A 19,836-nucleotide genomic window follows, 5' to 3' on the forward strand; every position below is an offset into this window, starting at 1 on the left:
GTATTAAAAGCTGAGTTACAGGCAAGTTTGATTTAAGGAGATTATGTATGTATGTATGTATGTTGTTTTTTTTAAATCCCTTCTCCAATTTGTGGTTTATCTTTCCTATTTCTGGTCATAAGTCACTTTAGTGCCATTGTAACTTCAAACTATCACTAAATGAACTGTTGTAAGTTGAGGACTACTTATATTAATTATTTGTGGTTCCCAGATGTCCACGCAGAGGTTTTTCAGGCTGCATTTGCAGATAACCGACATTGAATTCTCTGTTCAAACCCTGTTTTTTCCCCTCTTCCTTGATCTTGTACTTTGCTTTCTGAAAAGGAAATTTAAAATATTTCACGGCCTCCAGGATGGTTTCCTGGAGATTTTAGGAAGCAGCCAAGGTGCTATTTAAATACTCAAAACTATGCATTTACTCCTTGCATTCTCTCTCGGCTATTTTTAACAGAAGCGCCTCGTGAAACATCTGAACTCTGGTTGCTGGTGCGTTCCGATCAGCACTCTAGTTTAAGAAATGTGTGTTAGTTCCCTTTAAAGCAAAATTGGAAAAAGATTACTTTGAGCATGCCTTTTTCCCAAGGTCAGAATTTGTGTTCCTGCTTGTTTTTAATCACATCGATAACAGCAGGCAGAAAACTGAAACCTTTCTCCCTTTATGTTTTTTTCCACTTTTCCCACAAACGTTCTGCTTTGAGCGACGCTTTTCTCGGCAGACTCGGATCCATGCCAAGTTTGATTCCATTGGCTCCGCCGGACGTGGTCGTCCTTCCTAGGCGGCGGCTAGAGCCTTGAGTTGCATCATGCAAGTTCTGCCGCAGTGAAGCCGGAGCTGGCACGAAGAAAGAGAACAGTTTGAATGTCTTGCAGAGACAAGTCTGCATAACCCTTACACGCACCATCCACCCAGCCCCAGGGAATAGGATCGTTGGCACCGGGGCACACAGCTGATACAGCCAATTGCCTGCTACATTGGTGGCCTGTGAATAAACATGGCACGGGAGACTGAAAAACACAAACCCCAGGACATTCTCCCCCCCCTTTCTTTTTTTTCTTTTCTTGCGCAGAAAAAAGAATGTTGAGCAATAACAGGATCACTAGTAAGCGTTCAGCTTGGTGCAACCCTGTCTCCCGCAGTGTGAAAAAAAATGGAAGAAATTGTTAAAGAGTAGCTAAGGCAATCACGAAATGGTCTGCACTTTTGCTTCTACTAGGCTGCGTTCACTTGCTGTGCTAAGTCACGCCTTTGAAGAAGCCGCCACTGGTTGAGTTTACACCTCTTTCCAAGTCATAACGCGAAGCAGGACCATTGTGCTTAAACCCATCTTCTCCACTGGATGATTTCCACCGACAAGACTTTCTCAGCCCGAGTGCCCGTTGCTGAGAATTTGGGCAGCTCAAGCGAACTACACCCATTTCCACTGCCCAAGTTTGGAAAAGCTGCTGGAAATTCAGACCGGACAAGCAGCAACATTAATCTCCATCCACAATCTGCCTTCTTCCATCTTACTCTTTGGCACTGCACCAGAAGAACGGTGTTAGAAGGCAAATTTCACAACTAGTCCCATTATTAGGTGAGACCTTGATTCATACTCTGTGCACAGTTAATTCTTTCAGAATCATAAAACGACTGGGTTTGTCCAGTACAGGGGTGTCTTACAAAGGAAGTAAAATAGTCAATTAAGGCTATTGCTAAGCACATTGATTTGTGCTTTAGATTGTAAGCCGCCCTGAGTCTTCGGAGAAGGGCGGGATATAAATGGGATTTTTTAAAAAAAGCTAGCGCTGTTTATACACAATGCAGTAGGTAGTTCTAGCTGAAATTGGCACTTTGGATCCTCAGATTGTACCATTATCAACATCGTCATCATTAACCTCATCATCAACAAACACACCAGATGACCCACCACCATCCTGTTTACACTCTGCTTGATAGATTTTTTTTTTTTTACTAAAAACCAGGGGTTCCCAAGCTGGAACTTTCTGCTGTTGAGGGAAAGGCACAATTTATGTGATTGCATTCTTCCAGGCAGCTACGAATGACAGTGCCTTAGTCTCAACTTGCGCAACGCTTCTTCATCCTGCATCCACCTTGAACAGATGTTCTTAACAACTGGTGATAAATGGACAGACATTTGTGTCTTTCTCCATATTCTCACCTAGTGACCTTTAAAGGAGGGAGAGAGAAAGAGAGAGAGAGAGAGAGAGTGCTCATCTGTAGGAGAACATTTGAGTCCCAACTCCTATTTCAATGTCAGCATGATTTGACCCTTGAGGGTGATCTCCCCTTTCATGCCTGCATTTTCATTCTGTCCCTGGACGTGTTTCCCTCATGATATTTTGCACTTTTATCTTCTGAAAAACCTTGAAGGCTTTGGTGGATGGCAAGGAAACTCCTGCTGCTTTTTAAATGCCCTTGTGATTTCAATCAAGGGGTTGGATTCCACCCCCCCCCCCAATCTGTTCTCACGGGGAGTGCTTGTGTCTGGAAAAAAAAATAAAAAGTCACTCCTGGTCTTCTGTTTACTCCAAGTGCCTAAATAAGATCTGTGCTGTGTGATTGATACTTTAACTTTTTAATATGTTGGATGGGGTTTTTGCTTTCGATGACTGACTAAACAAGCCGATTAAGACAGTCAAAAGAAGATGAGGAGAAGGAGCTCTTGGGAAAGAGCTGGATTCCAAATTCCTAGGTGTTATTTACCCAAAAGAGTGAAGAAAGAAGGCATGTCATCATCGCAAATCTGCCTTGGCGCGGCCCTCTTCTTACCGCAGACTTTCTATCTGCTCAATCTGTGCCAAAGTTCCCACTAAAGACAAGACAACCATTAGTCTCCAGGCACTGACAGAAGTACCTTTAGGGGAACCAACGGGGGTGGCGGTGCAGCTGGTTTTTTGTTTTTTTTTAAAAAAACCTTAATTAATTCCCTGCATATCGATCTGCTGAGATCTGATGTCATTATTTCCAGGAGACGTTGACTGTGCTTGCAAGCCCCACAGAGTCTCTACCAGATTCTTGACAGAAAAGCAAATTATCTCTTCTTCTTTTTTCCCCGCCAATTAATTCTGCTAGCTATGAGCCTCTTCTCCCTTTGGATTGACTCCAGTTCAACAGACATAATTAACAACTGTTGATTTGGGAAGCAGGAGGAAGTATGCTTCAGCTGGCATGGTTATGGTCTGGTATGCCTCAGAGTGGTAACAGAGCTCGGCAGGTATTTCTTCCCTATGAATTTCAGTCAGACATTATTAGTAATAATTGGGGGGGGGAGAAATCACAGACTGTTTTTCTGAAGAGAAAGAAGAATGCTGAATCCTTGCGTTGCATCCCACACAAAGATACAGTAGTATATCAAGTTTCCCTTGTGGGTATTTGCAAATACTGTGATGAGCATTTTATAAAGCAGAGGCCCCCATCCTTTGAGGCACCAGGGACCAGTTCTTTGCAGAGAAGTTTTTCCGCGGACCGGAGGGTGCCTGCATCCCACGGATGGGGCTTTGCTTGTTTGTGTGGCTCGGTTGCTGGCATGATGCGGCCTGGTACCGGTCCACAGACCGGGGTTTGGGGACCCCTGTTATAAAGTGTACCAGTGCTATTGGCTATGCAATTTCAGCCTCCAGAAACAACAAACACCCCTATAGGGTCTCCACTTCCAAGGAATGGTTTGGGTCTGCAAAGAAAGACCTCGTTATATATCTGGCCTGACTGATACCACTATGGGATTCTTGGCTATCTCCCACAGGGCAGTTAGAATCAGAGCTACTGCACACTTACAGCAGAGTAGACTCACTCGATGGGCTGATCTTGTGTGTGGGAGTAACTGTGTCGACTTCTGTGACACTAATGGTGCCCATTGTTCTCAGTGACTTCTGCGGTCAGAAGGCGAATAAATTGAAATTTTGTGTTGGGCGTGTTCCTTAGGCTGGAAACTCAGCCTAAAATGTAATTTCTATCTTGAACGACTCCTTGATATCTATTCTGTGTAATTCCAAAAAAAATGGAATAAATACTAAGACAGCCTTGGCTGTAAGCTGGTAAGGTCATTGTGGTTTAGTGCAAAAACATTTGGCAATCTTAGACCGAACGAGTTGTTCAAGTTACTCCAAGTCTGTGTTTTCTTAAGCCAAAGTGGTACTAATTTTACCCCCTGCAACTCCTGAATCCACCACAAGAAATGGGCTCTGGCCTTACTTTTGGAGTGTGGATAAAATGTGCCATAGAACATGTGGTATAGCTCCTGACAGAGAGAATATTGACACCTCATGCTACGTCTTTGGGTTGTTTTGATTTAGCATCGGGGGGGGGGGTCACGTCATCTTTTGAATCTGAAAATCTCTTGACTCTGAAATTAGAATAGAATAGAGCTGTAAGGGACCTTGGAGGTCTTCTAGTCCAGCCCCCTGCTCAAGCAGGAGAACCTATACCATTTCAGAGAAATGACTGTCTAGACTCTTCTTAAAAAACCTCCAGGGATGGAGCACCCACGACTTCTGGAGGCAAGCTGTTCCACTGGTTAATTGTCCTCACTGTCAGGAAGTTTCTTCTTAATTCCAACTTGCTTCTCTCTTTGGTCATTTTCCAACCATTGTTTCTTGTCCTGCCCTCTGGTGCTTTGGAGAATAGTTTGACCCCCTCTTCTTTGTGGCAGCCCCTCAAATACTGGAATACTGCTATCATGTCATCCCTGTTTCTTCTTTTCTTTAGACTAGCCAAACCCAAGTCCTGCAGTCATTCTTCATATGTTTTAGTCTCCAGGCCTTTGATCATTTTAGTTGATCTTTGCTGAACTTTTTTCCAGAGTCTCAACATCTTTTTTGTAGTATGGGGACCAAAACTGGTTGCAGTATTCCAGGTGTGGTCTCACTAGGCTTTTATAAAGCAGTGCTAATACTTCGTGTGATTCTCAGTGAAAAGTTTCCTTACTGTCTGTCTTGCTCTGTGGAAGCAAGTCCCACAGAGTTTCAAGGTTGGGTGTTACTCTCAAGACCACAGTAACATTTGGGAGTTATTTGTGCAAAGTGCAATATGCAAACTTTGAAGATTTGTTCCAGGATGTTACAGATGTGTTCATTCAACTCTGGTTCCAATTGCACAAAAGCCCATCTGTGGTTGATATCAGATTCCCCAAGGTAAATACCTTCCAGATTTATTCACATGGCTGTGTTCTTGCTAGGCATGATGTAAGGTGTAGTCTCACCCAACTAGAGGTCATCAGATTGGGGACAGTCCACTTGCAAAGGATGACCTTGACAAGAACCTTCTGCCATCTGGGGGAACTTGGATTATCTTGGGTGGAGAAAAGACAATTTCATTGCAGTTGTCGCAACGTGGAGCGAGACTTGTTGATTAGTTGATCAAACTAATTAAACTAAGCTGGAGGTTGATTCTCTTTTTTGTCCAACCTGTCTCACAAGACTCACTGGAGAAGCAATGGCCTCTCCCAGCTGTTTTTTCCAGGTGTGGCATGACCAGGCCAAAGTCAGAGTGAACCTCTTGTAAGACACTGGGGTTACTGTCTGGCTTAGCTGTTGCTTTACCTGGACAAGATCCTTGACAGGTAGACTCACACGTTGCTCTGTATTCCTCAGGATTATTATTTTATTGGGGGTAGTTAAGGTAACAAGCAATTCATTTTAATTAAAAGATTGGTTGTTTTGGAAGGGGCCTGATGTGTAAATGCTGGAGATGAAGAATTTGCAGGTAATTTTGTATTGTTTGCTTTGGCCCCTGCTCCCTGTGCAGTACAGCTAATTGTCATTATTTAGTTGTTTGTTACTACGGGAACAGTGGATGGCTTCAGGCTGCCAGATCTCCCCAACAAGCTCAAACAAGGCAGCTTTGAGAGGAATAATTCTTTCCCTTCCTGCTTGCCAAGGAAACCTGAGGCATGTTGTAGTGGGAGGCTGTCCAGGCTTTTCTCCTGGAGAGCTCACCCTTCTCCTTGACGGAACTGAGAAGTTACAAACGCCAGGAAGGGGATTAAAAATAACCCTCCAGGCAGGCGAAAGGGGAACATCAATCTGCCCTGCTTTAATTGCAGATTGGATTCTCATTTTAGGATATGTCTTAACCAACTTTCCTCAAACTGGCACCCTTCAGATGAATGGGGCCACAAGTCCTGCTATTCTGAAGCCAGATGTAGCCTCCGAATGGCTAATCTAACTAATTTGCCAGCTCCTCCCTGTTGCAAGCACACCTTTGGGGTGGTGTCTTTTAAAAAGCAGGGTACAACGCACCACTCTAGGCTAGAACAGTATTTGTAGAGTTGATTGATCAGAGATATTTTTTTGGCAGGCGTCGCAAAGTGCCTCTTCCGCAAATGAAAATTTCTTCCAGATATTTGTTCTGGTTAGCAAAACTAATAATGTGTACCATGATAATGTAGATTAGGCACACCAAATGGAGTGGCGGGAGCTTCACTAAGCAAATGAGTCAGAGCTAAAAGTAGTTGTGTAGCCTTCCAGGAGAAGTGAGGGCTGAAAGAAATTAAAGCCCCCTCAGTTAATCCACACCAGTACCTTTTTGGATGGATGCCCTTACTGTTAGCCAGGAGAGTCATCTACTAATGCTAGATAATTGGCTGTGTAAAATAACAACAGCACTTAGAATTATATACCGCTTCCCAGTGCTTTACAGCCTCTCTCAGTGGTTTACAGAGACAACATGTTCCCCCACAACAATCTGGATCCTCGTTTTACCGACCTCGGAAGGTTGGAAGGCTGAGCCAACCTTGAACCTCTCAGAATCAAACTCCTGGAGTGAGCAGTGAGTTAGCCTGGAGTACTGCATTCTAACCACAGCTGATTGGTTCCCTGTGTAGTACTTATGAAAACAGCCATCTATTTAGAACATAGAGTAGGGCTGGAAGGATCTTGGAGATCTTATAATCCAAGGCCCTGCTCAGGCAGAAGACCCTATGCCATTCCAGACAAACGGCTGTCCAATTTCTTCTTTAAAACCTCCGGTGATGGAGCACCCACAACTTCTGAAGGCAAGCCACTGATTAACTGTTCTCACTGTTAGAAAGTTTCTCCTTAGTTCTTAGCGTGGAGCTCTCTTTAATTTCCACCCATTACTTTTTGTCCTGTCCTTGGGTCCCTTGGAGAACAAGTTGGTCCCTCTTTTCTGGAAGACTGCTATCGTCTCACCCCTGTGATGTGGCTGTTGTAATGTGCTGCTTGGCTGCAATGGGTGGAAAGAGATAATTTAATAGAAATATAATTTATCAGTGAAAATCACATAGCTTAATGAGTTCCTAAAGAGACCGTTAAGAATGGACCTTTGTCTTTATTTCATGGCAGTGAGCCTGTTGGGCCACAATGAGAATATAAATTTTTGCTTCAGTCCAAAATACATTGTTCTTGAATTAGAAAACCTTTCCACTCTCCCTGTTTCTGGATTTACACAAGTAGGCCTAAAATACTTGCACTTTTGGAGCTAATTTGTTCCTGTTCAGAGACTTGTGGACAAAACACTGTTTCTAAGACTACAGACAATCAAAAACCTTCCAAGCCAAGTGACAATGTGTGATAATCTTGGAGCTGTGGTGGTGACGAGTGCATTTTTTTCCTTTTTATTTCCAAAGGAAAATGACAGCTTTTAGTAAAGCACTATTCTAAATGGAAAAAAGAATCCCTGAGAGTTATAATTAGCATCTGCTTGTTTTAGCAGCAGTAAAGCTTTTGATTTTTTTAAAAAAAGAAATAGAGTATATAAAAGATATCTGGGCTGTAAAATTAATAATATTTTACCTTCTGTTATACTGGCAATCCAAACATCACCCCAACTACATTTGACAGTTCTCAAAATGGGTAGGTTTTTTTATTATTATTCAGTCATTCTTTGTGCTTTAGTCGCCAGGCTAGAAACCAGGAGATTGGGAGTTCTAGTCCTACCTTAGGCATGAAGCCTGCTAGTTGACTTTAGGCCAGTCCCTCTCTCTCATCCCGGAAAAGGAGGCAATGATAGATAACTTTTATTGTCATTTTTTTTACTGTGTCACATTGGCCCACATTAAAAATGAAATTTTGTTGCTTGAAAATTGTGTTTTAAAATAATAAATCCCTTTCGAAATCTTGCCAAGAAAATTGCCAGGACTTGACCACGCGTTCGCCAGGAATCAACACGGACTGGAAGGAACAACAACAAAAAAAACTCTGAACACCATCCCTGAATCTTTGATGTTGACTGTATCCCTCCTTGCCAACCATTTGTTGGGTGAACAGTCACACCCGCTTGCTTCAGCCTTAAACATTCAAGGAACACTGTTGTAGCTGCTTAGTGTCTCAAGCTTTGTGAGGTGCTATGGAATGCTACATATCTTGAGAACGGGAGGAGATCTTCTCTGAGTAGCTTTGCTATCCTTGAGATCTCCTAAGAAATTCCTCCAAGCCTCCCCTTCTTCTCAACTTCTTTCTCCAATCTGTTGACAAGGGCTGAGGAGGACTTTGCCTAACTCACCAAATCCAGTTTTTTTTTCCCCCTCAACTGCTCTTTCAGTTTTGGCACTGAACACCAAGTGAATTCATGTCCTGTCCACCTTGGCACCATGACATCTTCTCTGAGGTTAGCAACCAGCATTACAAACAAGAGCAGACAAATGATGCAAATTCACAACCCCATACTTGCCGAGCTTGGCAAAAAAAAAAAAGATGCCTTAAACTGTAAGTCTTGAATATTTTTGAAAAGTGCTGCTGCAAGCCCTCTATCCTAGTTTAGCATTTTTCCAGGTAACTATTGTAACTATGGCTCTCTGTTTCTTTAAATATGGACAAACCTATTACTCATAAATATAACTATTGCTGCAGAGTAGCAAATTTACCGATATTTCCAGAGTATGCCTTTGTAGATTGAAGCATCCTTCTTCCAACCTGGGTCAACTCTATATGTTACATGATGTTCCTGCTGGGACCGACTTTGGAATCCAGCCTTCCAACTTAACCATCCTGCAAACATGCAAACTTCAGCTCCTAGAAATCTTATCTCATAGGGATTTGGGGAGATTGAAGTCTGATACATTTGGATTAAACCCACCTTAGGTAAAAAAAAAAACTCAGTGACCTTGGGCTGGTCATTCTCTCTTAGCCCTAGGATGGAGGCAATGGCAAACCACTTCTGAATTCTGGCTACAAGAAAACTGTGTGGATTTGTCTAGGCAATCACTAGGAATCAATGCTGACTCAAAATAAAAAAATGAAGTTCAGGAATCCTAAGTCCAGGATAAAGAAGAACTACATTGCTGAAAGGCTAACACAGATCAGGAAAGCGATGTTATAAGGGAATGACTTTTGCACATGCTCCCTTGACAGGGCTAGCAGCAATTTGTCGAAACCAGAGATTGCATTTCTGGAGAAGGCAGACCATAAATTAGGATTTGTGCAGATAACACAGGAAACATTTAATTGGTAAGGGGTCAGAGGCTCTTAAAACTGACATAGCAACTAAGGACAGGAACATATATTTACATCCACACAGGAGGATGAGGATGGAAGCCAAGGGGAATTTAGGAGATATTTCCAAGGTCTAGTTTGTTATGAAATGATCCCCAAGGATAGAGGAGTAACTAACTCAATTCCCTTACTCTATCCAACGATGTCTGGGAATGCCAGCGGAAATCACAAACCAGTATGGTTTGACAGCATCCGTGGAAACCCTGCAAGAGCTACATTTAAGTCCTTGAGTTAGGAAACTTTTTAGGAGTTAAGCCTTTCGGGATCTCAAGAAAAGCACCTAACATTGCGCAAGGGGTTGCAGGAATATCAACAGCACATGAGTATCCAGAGAGTATTCTGCAGGCACCTAGGACAAATGGAAATTTGTACAGAGCAAAGAAAGCAAAAAGAACAACTAAGATGATTAAAGGCCTGGAGACTAAAACATACGAAGAACGGTTGCAGGATTTCGGTTTGACTAGTCTAGAGAAAAGAAGGACCAGGGGTGACATGATAGCAGCATTCCAGTATTTGAGGGGCTGCCACAAAGAAGAGGGGGGTCAACTTATTTTCCAAAGCACCAGAAAGCAGGACAAGAAATAATGGATGGCAATTAATCAAGGAGAGAAGCAACCTGGAATTAAGGAGAAACTTCCTAACAGTGAGAATAATTAACCAATCGCCTTCAGAAGTTTCGAGGTCTTTAAGAGACTGGACAGCCACTTGTCTGAAATGATATAGGGTCTCTTGCTTGAGCAGGGGGTTGGACTAGAAGACCTCCAAAGTCCCTTCCAGCTCTATTCAAAGTTCAAGGGATGCTTAGAACAAAGCTCTAATTAGACCACTTTCAGCCATATAGCGTTGCAAACTGTTCCCCAGTTACTCAAAGGGTTTCCTCCTCCATGGAGACTTTTCTCATTTCTTACACTGCCAATTGTGAAAGTCCAATAAAATTGCTAGGTGGCAGTAGTGTGATCTAGAGCAAGGCCCCCCCAACCTTGGTAACTTTAAGACTTGTGGACTTCAACTTCCAGAATTCCTCAGCAAGCTGCCTGAGGAATTCTGGGAGTTGAAGTCCACAAGTCTTGGCCAAGGTTGGGGACTCCTGATCTAGAGGGCTCTTTCCCTCAATTTTGTTCTGGAGGGTGCCAGGATTCTTCCTCAGAGAGTGAGAGAATTAATCAAGCTCAACTTTAATTTCTCTCACTTTCAACTTAATAAACTTGGCTCTCTTAAAAAAAACCACACGTGGAAACGTTGTATGTACTTTTTGTGCTTATTTCTCAAAGCCTGCCAACTATGGTTAGCCATCTGAGTGAATATTCACAATTTTTATCCTTAATAATAATTATAATAATTAGTAGTAATGCATAGTTTTATAATTTCACATTCTGATCTTGTAAACCGCCTGGAGTAGCCCCAAGGTGAAATGGGCAGCAAATAATAAAATAAATAATAATAAAATAAATAATAATAAAATAAATAAAACAAAATAATAAATAAAATAATAAAATAAAACAATAATAAAATAAACAAAATAAAATAATTACAAGAATAGAATAGAATAGAATAGAATAGAATAGAATAGAATAGAATAGAATAGAATAGAATAGAATAGAATAGAATAGAATAGAATAGAATAATAGAATATTTTTAATAAGACATTGAATAGCCATTTGTCTGAAAGGGTATAGGATTTTCTGCTAGAGGCAGGCTGGATTAGAAAACTTCCAGAATCTCTTCCAACTCCATTGTTCTGGTGTTCTGTTAAATAAATATATTTCTCTGATGAAATCCATTTATTGCAAAATATATATTGTAGCAAGGACAGCTTGGTTTTAGTATAGATGATGTACTGTAAATCTGACACACACCCCCCAAAAAAGGATTTTTCCTATCTCCACAATTTCCAGCAGCTTACACTCCAGTAAGAATACAGTACCCTAATCATTTAAAAATGCTGAAACTTCAGGCTGTTTATGCTATCAGTATATACAGGTAGTGGATAGGTTTGGAGAAAGAATTAACCCCGCTCATGAAATTCACTTAGGGACAAATTGTAACAGCAGAATTCCCCACTCCCAGCATGAATGAATTAGCTTCCTCTGGACATCAGATGTTTATAACATTCTCTGCATCTTGGATTGACTGAAAGTTAGTTCTTCTTTTACAACTTTAGTCACTTCTTTCGGATTGAAAGCCTTGGAGAGATGCCAAGTGATCTTTCTGATTCGGCAGGCATTGACTTTTCAGAACTTTAACTTTTTTGTGGCTTTATTTCCACCTTTTGTTTTCTTCACTTCCTTCTCTCCCTCCCACACCGCAGCCTATGTTACACTAAATGATGACTTATTGAGGAAGATGGGCCATTTTAGATTTGCAATATTATACCCCTCCAAAACACAGAGGGGAATATTTCACTTCAATAATCCTTACATTAATGTTTGTGTTGAATCACAACTCTTCTACTTGTATGCATGCACTTTGTGCCTTTTTTTCTTTTTTGGGGAGAAAGCCGTCAGCTGTCTAATTCACCATCTGAATCCCAAAGTAGTTCTGTTGTCTAAATCTGCCAGATGCACATTTCAAAATTAACTTGGTCAGCCACTGGAGACCGAACGATTCATAGAGGTAAGTGCGTGATATTTCCTTCGTAGCTCTAAGGAACAACACTTATCATTCCACGTTTTCAGCATGGAATTTGAACCAGCTAGTGTGCCATAAATAGGTTGGCCTGTCTCTCAAACAATTCCCTGGGTAGGAGGCATTTTTACAAAGTAGCTTGTAGGACACGATCATTTTGTATTTCCAGTGCTGCCTGAAGAGATGTATGAAGATTAAAAAAAAACAACAAATTATTTTTGCAGCCAAGACTAGGAAAGCCCAGTAATTTACTGCCTTTGGTTTGTTCCAAAGCTCTTCTGAAATATAAGTCTCTAAATAATAATAATAATAATAATAATAATAATAATAATAATAATAATAATAATAAGAAGAAGAAGAAGAAGAAGAAGAAGAAGAAGAAGAAGAAGAAGAAGAAGAAGAAGAAGAAGAAGAAGAAGAAGAAGAAGAAGAAGGAGAAGGAGAAGGAGAAGATGGGAGGGACTTTGGAGGTCATCTAGTCCAACCCCCTGCTGAGGCAGGAAACCCTATACCATTTCAGACAAATGGCTGTCCGGTCTCTTCTTAAAAACTTCCAGTGTTGGAGCATTCACCACTTCTGGAGGCAGGTTGTTCCACTGGTTAGTTGTTCTAACTGTCAGGAAGTTTCTCCTTAGTTCTAGGTTGCTTCTCTTCTTGACTAGTTTCCATCCATTGCTTCTTCTCCTGCCTTCAGGAGCTTTGGAGAATAGCTTGACTCCCTCTTCTTTGTGGCAGCCCCTGAGATATTGGAACACTGCTATCATGTTCCCCCTCGTCTTTGGTTTCATGGCACTTTGCTCTTCTATTTATTTATTTATTTATTTATTTATTTATTTATTTATTTATTTATTTATTTGCACTTAATAAGGATGCAATTTCCCTGTCACGGACCATGTGATGCAAGAATGAATAGACAAATTCAGCTTGGAAGAATCTCTACGTTGACATCATTCTCATCTCGCAGGCAGTGGCATTTTAGTTACATTACAAGCCCTCATCTATATTGAATGGCTCAAGCTAAGTGGAGAAGGAGGGATGAAATAACAAACCAAGAAGAATGCCAAAGGCTCTGGGCATGAATGATCACCAGCAGACGTCAACTCAGAAAGTTAAGCTTGTGACAAATTTGAAGACAACCAACATTAATTATCATGGGAAAAGCACCACTGCTGAGCTCTGAACAAAGGGCCCCTAGAGCAGAATATTGTCAAATAGGCAGCAGAATATCAATTTGCAGAATATATATTGTGGTAGGCCATTCTGAGAAAGAATGTTTGACCGAAGCTTGCCCAGCAAACGTAAATTGGATAAGAGTTGATATTCAGCAGATCCTCCTAGTCAAAGCCTAATTGCATTTTACTAATTTTACTGAAAATTTATTTGTTTTTCACTTAAAAAAGCAAGACAGGAAGAAAAGCAACTTGTTTGAGTTGTGGTGCTGGAGAAGACTCCTGCATACTCCTTGGACAGCAAAGGTGACTAACAAGCACGTTTTGGAGTGCATAGCACCAGACGTGTCACTAGGAGGCAAAATCACGGAACTGTGTCTCACTTATTTTGGCCATGTCATGCGGGGAATTTCACTGGAGAAAGCAATAATGTTTGGAAGAGTTCGCGGTAAAAGGAAACCAGGCAGGCTGCCAAAGAACACCGGTGGCTGGACATAATCAAAACTGACACCAGCCAGAGCACAGAACGACTCAAAGAAGAAGTGCAATATTGGAAGATGTGGAGAGACCTGGCCTGTCAGATCACCAAGAAACGGACATGACTGAATGAATAATATCAGCATCAACATTACTGAAATCTGCATGTTTCCATCTGCTATTGAAACTGCATTAGCTGGTGTTTTGGGGGATTGTTGTTGTTGTTTTGGAAAATCAGGATTAGCGTATGTGGCATGTGCCAAAACAGTCAAACTTCCAGACCTTACTATTCCCCTGCTTCCCTTGAGGATGTCTGCATTTAAATGTATTTCTTGGAAAAGCCACGTAGATTCAGCGTGCTGCCAGAGGAGTGTGTATTCTGGAACAGTTAATCAAAGAAAACAGAACCATCCCATTTCCCAGAAGAAGTTTGTCACTGCTGGAGTTGCCTCCCTGCTGAATAATATGTGTGTGGCTAAAATGCCTCTTTTCTACCTGTTTGGTGCTGTATTTTGCAAAAGTTCACCCTTCAGGGCAGGAATGTAGAGTTTTTCTAGAGGCTAAAACATATGAAGAACGGTTGTAGGAATTGGGTATGGCTAGTCTATGAAAAGAAGGACTGGGGTGACATGATAACAGTGTTCCAATGTCTAGAGGGCTGCCACAAACAAGTGGGGGTCATCCTATTCTCTGAAGCACCTGAAGGCAGGACAAGAAGCAACGGATGGAAACTAATCAAGGAGAGAAGCAACCTAGAACTAAGAAATTTCCTGACAGTGTGAACATTTAATCAGTGGAACAACTTTCCTCCAGATGTTGTGAAGGCTTCATCACTGGAGGCTTTTAAGAAGAGACTGGATAGCCACTTGTCTGAAATGGCATAGGTTTCTGGCTCAAGCAGGGGGTTGCACTAGAAGACCTCTAAGGTCCCTTCCACTTCTATTTATTTATTTATTTATTTATTTTAATCCCATTTATATCCCGCCCTTCTCCAAAGACTCAGGGCGGCTTACAATTTAAGCACAAACCAATGTGCTTAGCAATAGCCTTCATTCTATGTATATGCCTGCTTATTAGGGCTTTCGCCCCCCCAAGCGGCATTATTACAATATTATTCTGTTATTCCATTTTTCCTAAGCAAAAAGCTGTGCCAGATCTTCAAAAGGGCTGTGTGTTGGCAGGCACATGACTTCGCCAAAGTGGGAGGACCAAAATATTAGTGTGGCATCTTGTGACTCTGGACATGTAGAAACAACAGAACATATACTTCTCCAGTGCCTACACTATAGAAATAGTTGAATTCTCCTTATTTCACCATTGTTAAATAAATATCCAGGGTGCACAGAATAAGTTTATACTGTCTGTTGCTTTTAGACAGCAATTCTGCTCTAACATACAACGTTGCCAGGTTCTGCACAGCAGCATCTAAAATATGTCAGTAGGTGAGCTGTGTCACAAATCAGTTTTAATGAGTACCGGGACCATTATCATAGAGAGTTTAGTATAAGATTTATTGGATTGTTTGTATTTGATTTTCTTTCCCATGTTTTTTATATCCCTTTATTTTTTTGGCCCCTCCTTTTAGACTTTTTTTAGATTTTTGTTTTTACCCTTTTAGGGTTTTTTTTAATGCGGTTTAATTTTATTACTCTTTATTGCTTTTAAATTTCTTGTGCCCCACCCTCCCTATGCTGGTGTTTGATTGTAATAAAAGTTGATTTGATGTAGTTTGGCATCACTTAAATTGAACAAATTTAATTGTGGTGTTTCTCCAAGTCTGTTTTTAATCTTTCTTTCCCATTCCCCTGCACTCATGTTACAATTTGTTCCTAATTTTTCAAGGACTTGCATCTCACTCAAAGCACCTGGCCCCCAGGTTATAGACCTCTGTTTTATTGATGGCAGGAGATATTTGCTTTTTTGGCTGCCAGGATAGCTGGAAAGCACAGCAATGTCTTAATAAGGAGCTTCAGTAGGCAAAGAATGTGAAACAGCACCCAGACAAACATGGCTGTGTCCTGAATTTTCTGGAATTGTAGTCCCAACACATCTGGCAGGCAGCTATCTAGGAAAAGTCACCATACATGGTCAGTTAATGTCTAAATCTATTGGCACATTAATAAAGAGTATGGAGTCAACACATCAATCCTTAAGTAACTTGGTAGATGCATTTTGGGTTTAGAACAAAAAAGGAGAGTAATAACGTTGCTGGAGACGCATCTTCTCTGTTCCTTGGATTAATGTTTATATTCCATTGGAGCACAGAATGGATTCTGCTAAAAATAGCTGTTTTTAAAGTCATATTCTGAGTTCATTAATCAGCGGGTCAAGAGAAGCCCTAGAAGAATATGCTCTCATTGTTTCATCCAAAATTGTTTTCCTAATGATTACATTCTCTTTGCACTGGCTGGACAGTCATTGTGGAAAAATGCCATGCAGGAAATAACAGTTGAACGTTGCAATTCCTTACCATCAAAGAGAAGGATCAATAATACCACCAGTTATCTCAAACATGCCAGAGAATGGCTCAGCTTAGAAATTTGATCATGGCATTCTTTTATATAGAGGGAATGCCTTCAAATGGGCTTTTGTGATCTGCATCCCATCTGTCAAATTATATTTATGTTATATAATTATAACCCTAATAATCATAAATAAGGTAAAGGTAAAGGTTCCCCCGTACATGTGTGCTAGTCATTTCCAACTCTAGGGGCCGGTGCTCATCTCCGTTTCAAAGCCGAAGAGCCAGCGCTTGTCCGAGGACGTCTCCGTGGTCATGTGGCCAGCATGACTAGACACTAAAGGTGCACGGAACGCTTCCCACCGTAGTGGTCCCTATTTTTCTACTTGCATTTTTATGTGCTTTTGAACTGCTAGGTTGGCAGAAGCTGGGACAAGTAACAGGCGCTCACTCTGTTACGCGGCACTCGGGATTCGACCCGCCAAACTGCCGACCTTCTGATCGACAAGCTCAGCGTCCTAACCCACTGAGCCACCGCGTCCCTAATCATAAATACACCCATCTTAAACTGATTGGTTATGTTGACATCAAGTCAGTGCTAACACTTGTAGATTTTCTCTGGGTGATGATTTGAACTTAACCTGGTCCTTCAGGCCTGCCACCCCTTTCAGGTAGATCAGACTAGAAACCAAATGTATGAATATTTATGCTAGTTTTATTATAGGGTTACAGGAACAGAATCTTGCAAGTCTGAAAGCCCTACCTTTATCTGCAAGAATTAGGGAGGGTCTAGTCTGAGTCTCAAATTACATTCCTGATTTGGACTCAAATTCCTATTCTCTGACCATTATCTTGGTTGTGTCTCTTCCTCCTGTTCCCCAGGGTTATTCTCACAGTTCGTTACATCGGTTCACCTGTCTCTGGTGTGACTGAGTCCATTTACTTTGCTTCTGGTCAGTGTCTTCTCTTTCCTTCTGCCTTCCCTAGCATCAGAGCCTTCTCCAAAGAGGTAGGTCTTTGCATAATGTGCCTGAAGTAGAACAATTTGAGTCTGAGGACATCGAACAAGTCAGCCCGTGAGTGAGAATTTTGGGTTGACTTGTTCCATGTCCCCCTGGATTGTTTTCATGGCTTCTCAAGAGTTTTCTCGCACACCAAGGTTCAAAAGGGTCAAATACTCTTCCTTTTCTGCTTCTGAGCGAAGACCATCTATCTTAAATAGATCATGGGTTGTTTTTTTTTACTAGCATTTGGACAAAATCCTTGTGCTACTCTACAATCAGAGTCAATCTGGATTTGAAATTCTCATGAAGTGTAGCATCGGAGCAGGAAGCCAAATTTGCTTTAAAATTGAGCTATTTGTGTGTGTGGGGGGGCTTCCCTCTATTTCGCCATGAAACCAAAGGTTAACCATGGCAAAATCAATACCAGTAACTCCCCCACCTGTTTCCTGACCTAAAAGGCCTCTAACCTCCATCTCGACCAAGTCATGATTTTCTTTTCACTTGGGATCTGCAAGAGGGAACAGCCGCCGCCAAAGAATCCATCAGGGCTGGGCGTGTAATGTGTAACGAGGAGAAAGCTAATAATCCAGCGTGTGTTTTTCTGTTCTCGCTGTGTGTGGTCTGTACCCTACGTAGTAATAGTATCTGTCCTTTGGGGACTCACGTGCCTTCATACTGGAAAGAAAGAACTTGTGGAGACATTGAAATTTGTTTGCCCATCGTGGTAAACAGTAATAAACACAATTCACTGAGGAGGACTTTCTTTTGATTTTTCTCTGCCCTCCTATTTTTTCCCTCTCCCCTCAATTTAGATTCTGCTTTGCTTTTGGGGGAAAGGTGTTGTTGTTTTTTCTGACTCAAGTGACTTCATTCCATCCCATTTTGTTTTCACTAGGAAGGACAGGAGCACCACTTTGCAGAGGGGTCTTTCTAAAGCCTAGGAGGAAAAGTATCTGAGAAGCGGCCATTGTGTTTATGAAGCAGTGAGCTCTTGGAGAGAGCAGGAATGGGTGATGGAAAATTCCAAGAGAGTGGCAAACAAACAAGGGGTCAGTCTCACCTGGAACATCATTCTACATGCAAAATCCAGATGTGGAATCCTGCGTGGTCAAAATAAAAGAAGACTTGTTAATTTTGATGGAAAATAGTATGATCTTGTCCTAGTAAAATGGCCTTGGATACTTTGTGGCTTCATATGTTGAGGCAACTCAGCCATAGTTTCTCGGAGTCAGAGACCTTCATTCTGTACATGTTCTAAAGTACCAAGGAGAATACCTCCTCCATCCATCCATCTGTCTGCTTGTTCACCTCTCCAGCTGTCTGTCCATTTGTTAGTCTATCGGTCCATCTATTCATCCTTCCATCTATTTGTCCGTCAGTCCATCCATCTGTTTGTCCATCCATCCATCCATCCATCCATCCATCCATCCATCCATCCATTCATCCATCCATCCATCCATCCATCCATCCATCTGACCATATTTCCAATATAACTCCTGGTGTTCATAATTATAAATATCCATGCCCTATATATAAATGTTCTCTACAATACCAGCCTTAGCTGAAGTTTGCCAGGTTTCCACTATTTCCAGAAAATAGAGGAGAACCAATTAGGTCCCGGTAATTATTGATTGATCATTCAGCCTAAAACAATACTTAGAAAGATGATAAAATAGATAGTAAAGGAAGCTTTTTACGAAATTTGCCAGAGGGAACATTTCAAACTTGGTGGAGCAGTGGGCTAATGCCTCCTTAAGTAACACCAGCTGTCTGCAATTAGTGCAGGTTCGAGTCCCACCAGGCTCAAGGTTGACTCAGCCTTCCATCCTTCCGAGGTAGGTAAAATGAGGACCCAGATTGTTGGGGGCAATAAGCTGACTTTGTAATAATGCCGCTTGGGGAGGGGGGGCAAAAGCCCTAATAAGCAGGCATATATATAGAATGAAGGGACGCGGTGGCTCAGTGGGTTAGGACGCTGAGCTTGTCGATCAGATGGTCGGCAGTTTGGTGGGTCGAATCCTGAGTGCCGCGTAACAGAGTGAGCGCCTGTTACTCGTCCCAGCTTCTGCCAACCTAGCAGTTCGAAAGCACGTAAAAATGCAAGTAGAAAAATAGGGACCACTACGGTGGGAAGGTAACAGCGTTCCGTGTGCCTTTGGCGTCTAGTCATTCCGGCCACATGACCACGGAGACGTCCTCGGACAAGCGCTGGCTCTTCGGCTTTGAAACGGAGATGAGCACCGTCCCCTAGAGTTGGAAACGACTAGCACGCATGTGCGGGGGAACCTTTACCTTTACCTTTATACATAGAATGAAGGCTATTGCTAAGCACATTGATTTGTGCTTCTTAGATTGTAAGCTGCCCTGAGTCTTCAGAGAAGGGCGGGATATAAATCAGATTAAAAAAAAATAAGTATAGTTTACTTAGTATACTTTTTTTGCACAGGGTGGCAGAGGCCTAAAGCAGAAAAGTTTTATAAAACCCAGCTGAAAGCCTAGGACTGAGGCGATGGCGGGCATGCCAATAGAGAGGGCTCTGTGTGCCACCTGTGGCATGTGTGCCATAGGTTCACCACCACGGACCTATACTGCCTCAGAAAGGTGAATGTCCAGTCTCTTCTTAAAAATCTTCAGTGACTTTAATGCCGTT

Source organism: Vipera ursinii (assembly GCF_947247035.1).
Source record: "Vipera ursinii genome assembly, chromosome: 8".
Lineage (NCBI taxonomy): Eukaryota > Metazoa > Chordata > Lepidosauria > Squamata > Viperidae > Vipera > Vipera ursinii.